The 14,553-nt window shown below is 45.4% G+C and overlaps 1 long non-coding RNA gene across 1 annotated transcript; it reads right to left on the reverse strand.

Annotated features, from left to right (window-relative positions):
• Positions 1-3,686: 3,686 nt before the first annotated feature.
• LOC122496666 lies at positions 3,687-14,286 on the reverse strand. Its single transcript, XR_006300891.1, has 3 exons — positions 14,029-14,286; positions 6,172-6,733; positions 3,687-5,270 (listed from the first exon to the last, which is right to left on the reverse strand). It is a non-coding gene; the product is annotated as an uncharacterized LOC122496666 (long non-coding RNA).
• Between the last annotated feature and the right edge of the window lie 267 nt (positions 14,287-14,553).

Below are 14,553 nucleotides of genomic sequence, written 5' to 3' on the forward strand. Positions count from 1 at the left end.
TTTACTTTCATAGGTTAAGCACCCAGCAAAATTGTCCAGGATATATAGCACATTTTAAATGCTTTTTTTAAAGTGTATTTATTTTTGTTTTAGTAATCTCTACACCCCACAGGGGGTGCGAACTCATGACCCTGAGATCAGGAGTCGCATGCTCTACCAACTGAGCCAGCCAGGCACCCCCATATATAACACATTTTAAAGAAACGTTATCTGTTTGTATGCATGTATTATCCATACTTAAATAATATTTGGGTGTCATTAATTAATATTAATTAATAGTATTAATATTAGTTATCATTAAATGTTTAAATTCATATTTGTGCCTCTGAGAGTGACGAAAGATAGAGTCTCTCTGTGAGTGGGAAAAGAAAGGGGTGCTATGGAGAAGTGAGGAGGGGGCTGTTTTTATATAATTTCACATACACTAAGGTTTTGTTTTTCTTTTTTACTGTGTCTGACATCTTCCATTTCTTTTCTATTTTTTTTAAATCCTTTTTTCTCTCTTCTGAACCATTGTATACAAATTTGATCCTTTGTTAAATATATCCATTACGTTTTTTATTTCAGTTATTGTCCCTTTTAGTTCAAGTATTTCTATTTGATTCTTTTTTTATGGTTTCTACTTGTCTATTTACAATCTTCATCCTTGTCATCTAATTTCATGACCTTTCAAATATAGGTATTTTCCAATCCCTATGCAGGTCACTCCAACATCTGGATGTCCCTCGGCTCCATAATTATTGCCTGATTTTTTAACTTTCTGTTTTGAAATAATTATAGACCTAGAATTGCAAAGATAATACGAAAAATGCCTGTATCTCCTTCACTTAGCTTTCCCCAGTGTTAACACCTTGACTAATCATGGTACAAGTTTCAAATCTAAGAAACTTACATCGGCACAATCCTGATATTGAATGGTCGACTTCATCTGGACTCCCCCGTTTTTGTCCTCCTCGCTCTTTCTGTTCCAGGACCCAAGGCATAATATTGGGCATATGCGATGCCAAAACATCTTGTTACCAGTGACGCCTTGACCACGTGGCTAAGGTGGTGCGTGCCAGGTTTCCCCACCGTAAAACTACTATTTCTTTTTTCATACTCTTATTTACACGCGAATAGGTCCTGACCACACTGAAGGTGACGAGAGTTAAGATCCACATAATGGAGGGAGGAGTATCAAAGAATTTGTGAAGTATAGTAATTAATTACGATTAGCCACAGTTATTTATAAATGTTTGGGGAGCCGTACTTAACAGCTATGCCAAATCCTGCTTCTCCTTAAAATTTGGCGCACTAATGTAGCATTCACTGGGGATCTTGCCTGCAAGCAATTATTACCATGGGATTCTGGTAATTGATTTTCTATTTCTCGGAATCTTTCTGTATGTATTAGTTATTAATGATTTATTAGTTGCTGCTGGGGTATCGCTGCTTCAATGCCCTACAAAATACAAAATATCGATGCAAGAAGCTAAAGAAGACCTACTTAAGGGGCGCCTGGGTGGCTCAGCTGCTTGAGTGTCGGACTTCGGCTCAGGTCATGATCTCACAGTCCTTGAGTTTGAGTCCTGCATTGGGCTCTGTGCTGTCAGCTCAGAGCCTGGAGCCTGCTTCGGATTCTGTGTCTCCCTCACTCTCTGCCCCTTCCCTGCTCATGCTCTGTCTCTCTCTGTCTCTAAAAAATGAATAAACATTAAAGAAGAAGAAGAAGAAGAAGAAGACCTACTTAAAAACAGAGATCTATTATGTCATAGGCTGGAGAACTCCATATTATCAAGACATAATTCTCCCCAAGTTGATTTTTCCCCAAATTATCAAATCGATCTATATTGATCCCATGCTGGTCCCAATGAATATCCCCAGCAGAGTTTTTTTTTTTTAAATAGAAATTGACAAGCTAATTCTAAAATTATATTGAAATACAAAATACTTGCAAGAGCTTTAGTAATCAAGACTGTGAAGGGGTGCCTGGGTGGTTCAGTCGGCTGAGCAGCCGACTTCAGCTCGGGTCACGGTCTCGCAGTCCGTGAGTTCGAGCCCCGCGTCGGGCTCTGGGCTGACAGCTCAGAGCCTGGAGCCTGTTTCGGATTCTGTGTCTCCCTCTCTCTGCCCCTCCCCCGTTCATGCTCTGTCTCTCTCTGTCTCAAAAATAAATAAACGTTAAAAAAAATTTAAAAAAAAGACTGTGAAATATATGTATGGACAGACGCATAGGTCAATGTATCAAAATAGAGTTCAGAGGCTGAAATCGAGATTTGTAGAGAGATCAATACAGAGAGAGGTACAGCTAATAGGTTTTAGACAACAGTGTAAGGCAATTGAATGAGGGAAAAGAGTTTTTTTCAAGAGTGATCCTGGAACAATGGACACCCCTATGGAAAAAATGATTACTCTGGCTGTAGAGTATAGCAAAGATCACAGGAGGTCAGGAGTAGATGAGGGAACACCAGCTAGGAAGCTCTTGTTTCCAGGAGAAATAATGGTGGCTTTGCCTTTAGTTAATCTAGTAACTTCACTTCTAGGAATTTACTTTATAGATATGGGAAAATTGACAATGACCTGAATGCCTACCAATAACAGTCTAGTTAAATTACAGTTGGTTTTTCAATAGGATGACAGAAAGCTGTTTAAAGAATAAAGAAACTCTTTGTGGAATGAGCACTAAGATAAATTCTTTAATTAAAATAAACCAAGACGCATAGCAGAGTAATTGGATATTTTACACTGTGTCAAAGGACACGCAGGGACTGGGTAGCGTGAGTTGCATGGGGACAGTAACAGGTTGGCTAGGGGACTGGCAGGAAGGGGACTTTTCAGTGCATACTGTTCTATACGTTCTGGTTTGGAGTTTTATATCTTTGTATTACCAATTAAAATATGTGCTAAAATTTAAATTATATTTAAGGGGCACCTGGGTGGCTCACTTGATTGAGTACCAACTGAGTAATTATAGATTATTTGACTCCAGTCATGATCCCAGAGTTGTGAGATCAAGCCCCACATGGGGCTCTGTGCTGGGCATGAAGCCTACTTGGGATTCTCTCTCTCTCTCTCTCTCTCTCTCTCTCTCCCCGCCTTCTCTCTCTGTCTCCCCCTCTGCCCTTCCTTCTATCACTCTCTCTCTCTCTCTCTAAAAAATAAAAAAGTAAATAAAATAATATTTAGAAAACAGGAAATGATAGGACTAGGGTGATGGTCATGAAGATGGAGAGGAAAAAAGTCAACTGTGAATTAAAATCAATGGATACGGGGCGCCGGGGTGGCTCAGTCAGTTAAGTGTCCAACTCTTGATTTTGGTTCAGATTGTGATCTCATGGTTGGTGGGTTCGACTCCCACGTGGGACTCTGCACTGACAGTGCGGAGCCTGCTTGGGATTCTCTCTCTCTCCCTCTCTCTCTGCCTCTCCCCCCAGTCATGCTGTCTCTCTCTCAAAATAAATAAATAAACTTAAAAAATAAAAAATAAAATGAACAGGGAATCATACACGAATTGAGCACACGTGGCTGTATGGGGGAGGGGAAGGGGGAAAATAAAAAGTTACAGACAGGGAAGGAGGCGGACCATAAGAGACTCTTAAATACCGAGAACTGAGGGTTGATGGGGGGTGGGGGAGAGGGGAAAGTGGGTGGTGGGCATCGAGGAGGGCACCTGTTGGGATGAGCACTGGGTGTTGTATGACAACCAATTTGACAATAAATTATATTTAATAATAATAATAATAAAAAGAACATGTGGCTGTAAGACAGCGTGGGGGAAGCCTACTCGGTTTCTTGGTTTGTGCCACTTCCTGGTTAAATAGGGAACACGGGTTTAGTGTGTAAGGCATGAGAAGGGGGCTGGCGGGGGGGGGGGCACGAAAGGAAGGGAAAAAAACCATGAAAATGGTTTTAAGTATGTTGAGTTTGCAAAATTCCAGAGGTGACGCTGAGTAGGCAGTCTAATGTTTGGATGGTCCTGGAGCTCAGAAGACAGGCCCCCGGCTGGAGAAGCAAAGCAAAGTTTCCATGTGAATAGATAAGAACTGACGCCAGGGTGTGGATGCGCTGATCTATAGCCGGAGGGGGCACGGTCTCGGAGGTAAGGATTTTATCCTAGGAAAAAAACATTAAGCATAATCAAAAACTGGCCTCAGCCATTAAACAAACACATAAGCAAAAATGCAGTTGCAGATGTCCGTAGAAAGCCTTGCTTTGTCCCTTCTAGTTCACAGTGTAAGAACTAAGATGACTTATTGCTGGAACGTACATTTACATCAAACTGAATGAAGTTAAGTGGCTGGAGGAGCGACAAAGAATAAAACAGCTAAACATTGAGAACATTTTACCAAACGTTTGAGGCTCGGATGGCAATACTTCTCCATCAGTAGCTTTCTGCTAATGAGTGAGGCGATGGTAAGCCCTTATTATTTGCATATAAAGGAGAGAACGTCTTCCTGTTCTCTGTATCAGGAAGCTGTGCATGCACCGCGATGCCATGTGGCCTTCTGACTTTAAGGGACATTGAAGAAGAAGGGACTCAGGTACCCAAATAACCACAATTTGGCCACGGTCGAAGAGACAAATACAGCTGCACAGTGCAGCTCTAACAAGCTGCCGAGAGCAAGGCCCGGGGGTGGGCGGAGGGGAGAGTTGCACACAGTTGCTGCATGTAGATAAGATCATAGGGAATTTCTCAACGCCCCCGCCTGTGTCCCACCCGCTCCCGACCACCTGATTTCACCAGCGGCCCCAGGCCCATACTTCTTGGCCGTGTGGTTCCCAAGATCGCCTCCACCCTGGCAGCAGGAGAGGGGCTTCTACCTCCAGGGGCGGTAACCGGCTTCCCATCCCCTGCCAAAACAATCGCGGAGTGTGATGATGTCACTTGGGACGGCATCGCAGGACACCACATGGAGACAGATAGCTGTGGCTGTCGTGTGTGAATACAGCTTTATCTACAGAGGAGGTGGCGAGCCGGGCAGGCATCTGCTGACTCTTGCTTTCAATGTCTAGAACAGAAACTAAGAGAGAAGGCAAGACAAGTGGGGCCGGTCAGAGGCAGTTCCTCTCTGCATGCACCCTTGCCCTGTTTGTCTGCTCTCGCCCCAGACATCCCTTCCTCATGGAAAGGATTCTCCATGGTGCTTTGCAGGGAAAAGGGTCTGCTCCGTGGTTCCCAAGCATCTACATGTTGCTTTGTTGGAAGGGCTGGGCCCAGGTTTGTCCTCAAGGGAGAAGGCGGTGGCATCCAAGAGGGTGCCCGGTGCATGCGTTTCCCTCACACATACCACCTGTTCATGAAGAAATGAATTGTTTAGGCAACATCATCACTGACAAGAAAGCCCACCAGCATCTATGAATGGTTTGACTTTGCTTGCAGGGGGGTGGGGGCGAGGATTGAGAAATAAACCTCATTCAGCATCACTAATATGCTCATCTGATCCAGAACATTCATAGTACTTTCAGACTCCCAATTAAATCATCATTTGCTGTTTTCTGCAACATTTTAACCACTTTTTTTTTTTTTTTAAGTTCAGGGCGCCTGCGTGGCTCAGTCTGTTGAGCGTCTGACTTCAGTTCAGGTCATGATCTCACGGTTCCTGGGTTCGAGCCCCATGTCGGGCTCTGTGCTCAGAACCTGGAGTCTGCTGAGGATTCTGTGTCTCCCTCTCTCTCTGCCCCTCCCCTGCTCACGCTCTATCTCTCTCTGTCTCTCATAAATAAACATGAAAAAAAAATTTTTAATAAAAAAAAACTCGACGCTTCGGATAAAAGTCATTTTGCTAGATAGAGAAAAAATTATATAATTTCATCTCTCCTCCATGGTATTACCATAAGTTTAAGCGAAGATGCCAAGAGGGGCACCTGGGTGACTCTTTCAATTACGTGTCCGACTCTTGATCTCCGCCCAGGTCATGATCTCACTATTGGTGAGCTCCAGCCCCGCTCAGGGCTCGGTCCTGATGACAGGAAGCCTGCTTGGGACTCTGCCTCTCCTTCTCTCTGCTTGTGCTCTATCTCTCTCTCTCAAAATAAATAAACTTAAAAAAAAAAAAAAGATGCCAAGATACAAAAGACTTGAGAACTATTTGAGTTGCTACTCTGCCTATTTCTCTTTAACGGGTGTAGTAACACTGCTTGAATTTAACATTCCCTCGTGGTTTAGAAAGCCCCGATAAAATGTGTGTGTACCTTCCTCAGATGACCAGGAGATGGCGCCCACGTCAACGCGGGGAATCGGCCTCCTGGCTGAAGGCTGCTGTGAGTCTGCCAGAAACCCAACTGAAGCATGAAAAAAAAGGAGGGAGAAACATACTCCGAGTGTTTCATGACATGGGGCGAGTTCAGGACAACAGTCTCCGGATGCCTCAACATGTGATTAGGTCCTACCTGGGGAGACCGCAGGAATAACAAGAAACGCAAAATAGGAAGAGGCAGAGAGCTAAGGAAAGGGAATGGTGGTATCATGTCAAGTGCATTCTGATGCAGGGGCAGTGCTATCCGGTGATTCACATAGACGATTTCACCCTCCCGGTCAGGCTATGAAGCAGACACTGGGCGTCCCAAGACAGAGCTCCGTGAGGTCACCTGGGCGGCTCAAATGTTCATCGCGCAGAAGCAGTCACCAAGGCAGGATTCCGACTCCGTTCTGTCTGGTGCCACTGTCCATTCGCTGAAAGACATGCGTGTTTCTTCCAGGATGAAGGCTGAGAGGTGCCTATCGAGAATGTTCTCAGGTGCTCAATAAAAGAAGCTTTAAAAGAGATAATAAAAAAATTAGTATAATTAATACAATATAATATTATATAAAGTATAATATAATATTATATATTATAATACTGTATATATTCTATATATACTATATATATACTGTATACTATATATATAATATATATATTACTATATATATTACTATACTATATAATAGTATATTATAATATACTATATAATATATAGTATATAATATATAGTATATTAGAATATAGTATAATATAATTAATATAATTAGTATAATCAGACTAAAAAATTAGTCTGACATTATAAGTAGTGTCTCACCTCAGACATACTAAAAATAAAATGTCCCAACTCATGAGGAGTTACTGTCTCATTTAGCAGTGAAAACTTACATAGAAGAGGAAGTGTAATATGTGTGGCTAAAAGAGCACAACTGAGACGCTAAGCGAAGTGAGAATCTTCAATGTCCCCAGCAAGCAGTGTCTTGCTGATCAAGCACTAGCTTCAGTGACTTTCCTAGCAGCTGAGGAGGAGAAAAGACTGCCACCTTATAAAATGCAAGGGGGGCTCTGTGGTCCCAGCTGCAGCCCTCCCATTGCTCTCAAGGGGTCTCCATTTAGTTGGATGTCTTGAATCGCCAGAGGCTTCTGAACGCATCTGAGATGAGGTGTATTTCTCTACTGGTCAATTACACCCATGTGTATCCATATTGTTTAGAAGTTATAACAAACAATAGGTACCAACTGTCTACTCCCTGCCCAGCTCTGCTCAAGGCACTTCCTCAGGACCCCCTTCCCATGCTGACCACACAGGAACAGAAGACTTCTGGGTCACGCCATCTTGGATCCCTGAAGCCAGGCTTCCCAGCTGGGTGCTGGATTACCTGACCTCCAGGGGACACACCTTCTCATGTGTCAACTGTGATTGCATCTGGCTCATTTGTGGGCATGATGACTGAATGAGCTAAGATTTCAAGAGCAGAGTTTACAGGTCTGTGCTTCCAACAACTTTAAGTGACATAGAATAACGTGGAAGCAAGTCATGTCATGGTAAAGGAAAATTTCTTACCTGATGGTACACTTATAGTATGTAATTCTGTCCCTGTTTTCCATAATGCTTTTCAAAGTGTCTTGGTAGGGCCTCATCATGTATCAGTGAAGTAGGAAGGGCAGAAACGATTTCAGCCCTGTTTCAAAGTCACAAAACTTGAGTCACAGGGCTAGTGCTTGGCCACTGAATGGCTAAGCTCCAAACTCTTCAGATGGATGGAGAGGAGAACGTGGACCAACAGATACTTCGGAGTTAGAAAGGAACTGGTGTTGGGTGGGATGTGATGATGAGGGGAGGTTTCCAGCCTGCACACCCGTGTGGATGGTGAGGTGGGAAATCAACAATGTAGCCTGAGGCACATCCCACCACCAAGAATGGCATGTGACTAGATGGCTCTTCTTCCCTAAGTATTCAGCCACAGAGGAAATTCTAACAATGTCCTCTGGCTCTCATAAATTTTGTTTTAGGTGGTTTCTACATCCCAAGGACTCTTTGTTATTATTATTGAGAACGTTTTTTAAGCTTATTTGTTTTGAGAGAAAGAGAGTGACCGAGGGAGAGGCAGAGAGAGAGGGAGAGAGAGAGAATCCCAAGCAGGCTCCACACCATCAGTGTGGAGCCCGATGTGGGGCTCGAACTCGTGAACCACGAGATTATGACCTGAGCCAAAATCAAGAGTCAGATGCTTAACTGACAGAGACACTCAGGTGCCTGGAAAGGACTCTTTTTACTTACTTTCTGCCATGGAGGCTGAGAAGTTTCTTGACAGAAATCCTTCCGAGGCTTGGTGGCCGCATATGCTGGGGAGGACATTTAGCAACACCCAGCCTGCTCTGACAAATGTCTTCCCTGGTCCCGAGGCAGGGATGCAGTTGCAAGAGAATCAAAGCAAACAAACCAAAAGCAACAGTGACTGGCCCAGGATACAGCAGAGCTCCAGAAGTGAAGGCACACGCTACTTGCTTTGCTGGCTGTTCCTACTCCCAACCCGGGGGTTTCCAGGTGTGCATTAAAGACATGACTTCTCCTCCACCTCAGTTCTCATCACGCTGTGGAAGCGTGTCATTGGAACAATCTCCACGAGGCCAAGCCAGGACAATTACCTGGACCCCTGCCAGCCTGCTGACGTGGCCAATTTCAAAGACTGCCTCTTCTGCTCTCTTCCAGCTGAAGCTAGAGCCCTGACATCTGGATTGGTTTATTGATCAACTTATCCATTCATTCAGTAATCAAATATTAACTGAGGCCATCAGGGCCAAGGTACAGTAGCCCCTGCATTAACTGCTACTCAAGGAGAAGGGAGAATGTCATCAGAACTAGACTTGATCATTGCATGAAAGTGACATTGACTAGCATGAAAACAGGAAGAGCTTGAGAATCGTTCCACTCATTCAGTCTACATAATTAAGCGTTATTATACTGGAAAGCACAGCATATCCTAGGGGTCATTTTGAGGGTCATTACCAGCTCATTAGATCAATAGGCAAACCTCTGCATTGGCTCATTTTCTGTTAAGCTTATTTCCTAGGATGACATTATCGTTAATGTTGTTTTAAATCAGAATATATAGGGGCGGCTGGGTGGCTCGGATGGTTAAGCCCCCGACGTCAGCTCAGGTCAGGAACTCGCAGTCTGTGAGTTTGAGCCCCGCGTCAGGCTCTGTGCTGACAGCTCAGAGTCTGAAGCCTGCTTCGGATTCTGTGTCTCCCTCTCTCTCTTTGCCTGTCCCCTGTTCACACTGTCTGTCTCTCTCTCTCTCTCTAAGAATAAACATCAGAAAAAACATTAAAAAAATAATAGTAAATCAGAATATATATACAAAGAAAATTAAAAGTGTATGACCAAGATAAATTGAATAAGCTAATATTTTCTCTTAATTACTTCCATTTTATGAAAATGATCCACTTTTTAAAACTAATCCAGCATTGGAAAATCAATCCAATTCTTTCCCTTGTTGCATATTGTGCTTGGATTCTGTGCACAGAATCTGTACTGGGCAGGAAGAAGTGCCCTCAGACCTCCGAGACCAAGATACAGAGAGACCCTGAGAAGCCAAGTATTGAAATGTTGGGGCTTCAATAGGCATCATTACGTACACTATGGTCTTGTTCTGTCCAACTGAAGTCTTTTCCCACGTGAAACTAAGGATTTCTAAAGCTCCTCCATACCCTGGATTTACCCCACCTACATTGAATGTCGTCTTCCAACTGCATGGGATGAATCTACTCGGCCAACTGGAGATTCATTACAAAATTATGGCTCTAGACTCCCAGCCCAAAGACAAGAGAAACAAGGCCAGAACCCAAAAAAGAAGACCAATTATGCTCACTGCTCCCTTTCCCTTATGAATTCCACTTGGGCAGACCCCTGAAATTTGCAACTACTAAGGAGAATGTTGCATTTGGAAATGCCAAGAACATGACGATGTCGCGTTTGATCTCCCCATGGTGGAATGATTTTAGAAAAACCTGCACTTGTGAAGTCATTGGAGAGTGCAAGGTGACCTCTCGGGAAAGGGAGACTCTGTCAGTCCCACATTCTGTGCCCCTGACAGGCGAGGATGTGCCTTGATTTTGACCTTGGTTTTGCTACCTATAAAACCAGTCCTCAGGTGCCGTCTGCCCCTCTGCAACATCATTGAGTTGCCACGTGGTGATGAGCTGAAAGCACTTGGCGACCCTTCAATATGGAGTTTAGGATGTGCCCCCGTTTTCTGGCATGTTCCACTTTGAGTCAGGAAGACATTTTTTTTTTTTAATGAAAATATGTTTCTGTTGTTTCTTTAAAGTTTTTCTTGGAATTTTCCTGAATGGAAATGAAAACATCTAAGATTTTACATATATCTGTGTGTGTGTGTGTGTGTGTGTGTGTATGTTTACCTATTTATTTATTTATATGTTTATGCATGTAGGTACTTCATCACACTATGAAGCTATGACATAGCACACTGATTACAATCCTGCTAGAGAGACTAAATGGTTTGCGATGGTTTAAAGCAGGAGTCAGCAAGCTTCTCTCTCTAAGGGACCAGATAATAACTACGTTGGCTTTGTATGCCATGCGGTCTCTGTCCAATAACTCGGTTTTGTCATGTAGCACAAAAGCAGCCAAAGGCAATAATATATAAAAGAAAAAAGTGTGTTCCAGTAAAACTACGAACACTGATAATTGAACTTCCTAGAATATTTATAAAAAGGACTCTTCCTTTGTTTCTTTCACCAAATCTTTAAAAATGGAACCCTCCCCCCCCCCATGAGCCACGGTCTGCTGACCCAAGCTTTAAAGTTTTGGCGTAAGGTGTTAAATATAATTTCTCTATAGCTTTCAAGTCCTGTGACATAACACTTCTAAACCTGTACCAGAAGCAAGGGCTTAGTCATTTTTTTTTTCCTTTGGAGTTCAAAACCTCAGAGGTGCCCAGAGATTTATTTTTATTCACTAACCCTCTGCCTCCCCCTGGCCAGTGACAAGATGGCACTATAGTCCCTGGGCTCACCAAGTGTCACCCAGACCCCTCAAAGCCCTAGAGTCTCTCCAGCCTAGAGCCCCCTCAAGATGGGCTACTCTGGGCCTGTTGAGTTTCTCTACAGGGAAGCACTAAACTGCCAAGAGCCCCCTCTGTCTCCTGTCATTGGACACAATTTCCTCTTCATCCTTCAGAAGCTTTCCAGATGAATTGACCTGGAAGCTTCCTCCAGATTTGGTCAGGCCCATGGTTTTAATACCGAAACCACTTCCATTGCTAGAAATGTCCTCGGTCCCTCCCCCAGGCTGGCTGACCATCTCCTAGATGCTCATTGTCTACTGTATTAGTCAGGGGTCTCCCAAGAAACAGAATCTACAGGAAACATAGAAAAAGAGATTCATTTTAAGGAAAGTGGCTCATGCAATTGCAGGGACTGGCGAGTCTGATATCTGGAGAGCAAGCCAGCAGGCTAGAAACCTACTCAGTATTTCTGTTATAGTCTGGGGGCAGAATTCCCTCTCCAAAACACTCCTCAGTTTTTGCCCTCAAGGTCTTCCCCTGATTACATGAGGCCCCCCCTGTTATAGAGGGTAATCTGCTTTACTCAAAGTCAACTGATTGTCGATGTTAACCACGTCTGCAAAACACCTCCACAGCAAGACCTAGATCAGTGTTTGACCAAACAACGGGACCCCATCGCCTCGGCAAGCTACACATAAAGTTAGCCATCGCTCCTGTTTTGGACTGAATGTATCCACCTCCCAAGTTCATGTGTTGAAACCTAACCCCAAAGGTAACAGTATTACGAGGCGGGGACTTTGAGAGGTGATTATGTCATGAGGGGGGAGCCCCCACGAATAGGATTAGCGTTCTCCTAAGAAGAGACTCAAGAGAAATGATTTCTCTCCCAGCTGTGGGAACCTGTCAGCAATCGGGCGGTGGGTCTCCCCGGACACTGGATCAGCCAGCTCCCCAATCTCGGACCACGCAGCCTCCAGGACTGTGACCCACGACGAACCAGTGCTCGTTGGTTAAGCTCTCAGACTGTGGTGTTCTTATTACAGCAGCCGAGCAGACAGATAATCCCCAAACCCAACAGGCTGAGCGAAGCTAGGAGCTTGGCCATGGTGTTCTGGTGAGGAGTTAGAAGTGCCTTATTCTTTCCTCCGAAGCTTCTCTTCTGCGACTGACTTGGGGGGAGAAACAAGGAAATTTTACCTAATAAATGTGTTTGAATGAATACACAAACGATTGCGGGGTTACCCAGCTCACTTCTCCTTCCGGCTCTGCCTGAAGGGCCAGTGTTAGTGTCCCAGGGCCCAGTCATGCTCTTGAGGAACCCACGTCCCCTGAAGTTGAGGGGAGTCTCGGATTGCAGAGTGACCAGAGCTGAGTGGCTTTTCTCGGATCTGTGGATTTCTTGGAGTGTTGGTTCTTTCATGCAAGGATACGCATATGGCCAAACCTGCTTTCCAGGGTGTATCAGCCTGGAGCCAATCAGGACACAGGACCGACCACATGGTACTTAAAACTAGGGATGTGTAATTGTAGGGATTGTTTTTTTTTTTAATTTTTTTTTAACGTTTATTTATTTTTGAGACAGAGAGAGACAGAGCATGAACGGGGGAGGGTCAGAGAGAGGGAGACACAGAATCTGAAACAGGCTCCAGGCTCTGAGCTGTCAACACAGAGCCCGACACGGGGCTCGAACTCACGGACCATGAGATCATGACCTGAGCCGAAGTCGGACGCTTAACCAACCAAGCCACCCAGGCGCCCCTGTAGGGATTGTTAAGCTATGATTTTGGAAAGTAAGTATAAGGTGTAGAAAATTTTCTCATTGGTTCCCCAGGGCTGTAGGAGAGTGCCCAAGGAAGGACGAGCTTGGAATGGGGGTCCCCACCCCAGGTGGGGTACGAACCTCCATGGGGAAGGTATGGACTGCAGGGCAGTTGATAGGGTTGCCCAGGTAGGAGCTGGTCCACAGTTCCTGGGCAAGCAGGGAATCACAGCCTGTGGGCAGAGTCACAGGCTTGCAGGCATGAAGGTGCTGCTGTGGGTGCCCCCAGCATCGTGTTGCAGGAGCTACAAGGAAGGGATCAGCAGGCCAAGTGGGACTGCAAGGTCGCATTCTGGGCATGTGGCCGGCACACAGCGTCACCAATGTTCCTGCAGGCTTGTCCCTGACCATGAGCGCAGCCACTGGGGCCAGTAAGAGAAGTCCCTTCCTCTGGGCTGTCCCTCCAGAGGCCATAGGGAGAAAACTGATGTCATGCTTACCACAAGGAGAGATGCTTAATGGGATTCTTCCCACGGCTCCAGGGTAGGCACCAAAGGGGTGAATTTGGAGCTGAGAGGTAAGCCATTGATCACGAGCACCCGGGAACGGCAGGAGGTGGAGGCGATCAGGAGGGCCAAGCCCTCGGACTGACCTGCGGTTCCCACGGTGTGCTACCTCCCGTCCCCCCCTTCCCCCTGGGGGCTGCGGCTTCCCTCAGTGCCTCTCCATTTCCTTAACCCAGATGCTCCCTTACCAAACCTAAACCTCACTAGTTATGGTAAATGCCTCTGGGCCGTTTTTTGGAAGTCTGAAGAACGCCTCCCGGAGACGAATGTGCGGCCAGGAGATGGAGAGGCGGGAACACGTGGCCATCCCACAGGTCACACTGCTGCTTTCAGCCCAACAGACCTCCCCTTGCCCTTGCCCGCCCTGACGAGCTGTCTCGTGTTTTTGATGCCAGCCTGCAGCAATGTGCACAGAGCAAGGGACGAGAAGAGCTAATAGCTTTTGCCCTTACCTTTCTCGTCTCCACTCCTTAGTTAGGGCTGCTGGAAAGAAGAAACGCAAGCTAGGGGCCTTCAACAACGGAATGCATCATCTCCCTGTTGGAGAAGCTGGAAGTCTGAGATCAGGGTGTAGGGGGGGCTGGTTCCTCCTGAGGCTGGAAGGGAGAATCTGTACCTGCCTGTGCCCCAGCTCCTGCTGGTTTGCTGGGAAGCTTTTGGCGTGCCTTGGCTGGTAGATATCACCCTGATCTCTGCCTTCACACTCACGTGGTGTCCTCCCATGTGCCTGACTGAGTCCAAAGTTCTTTTTATAAAGGAAACCAGTCACGTTGGATTAAGGGCCCCGCCTACTCCAGGATGACCTCATCGAAACTGAACTAGAACTTACCTTTGCTTCTGGCAGGCAGTTGGGGTAAGTGAACATGACTTTATCTCTCTGGGATTAAGTTGATTCGAATCTGGGGTTCTCTAAAGCTCAGATCTAGTTCAGGATCATGATGTTTCCCAGGGTGTAAACTTTCAAGGGTGTCGCACGG

Source organism: Prionailurus bengalensis, chromosome A3, assembly GCF_016509475.1.
Source record: "Prionailurus bengalensis isolate Pbe53 chromosome A3, Fcat_Pben_1.1_paternal_pri, whole genome shotgun sequence".
In the NCBI taxonomy this organism is placed as follows: Eukaryota; Metazoa; Chordata; class Mammalia; order Carnivora; family Felidae; genus Prionailurus; species Prionailurus bengalensis.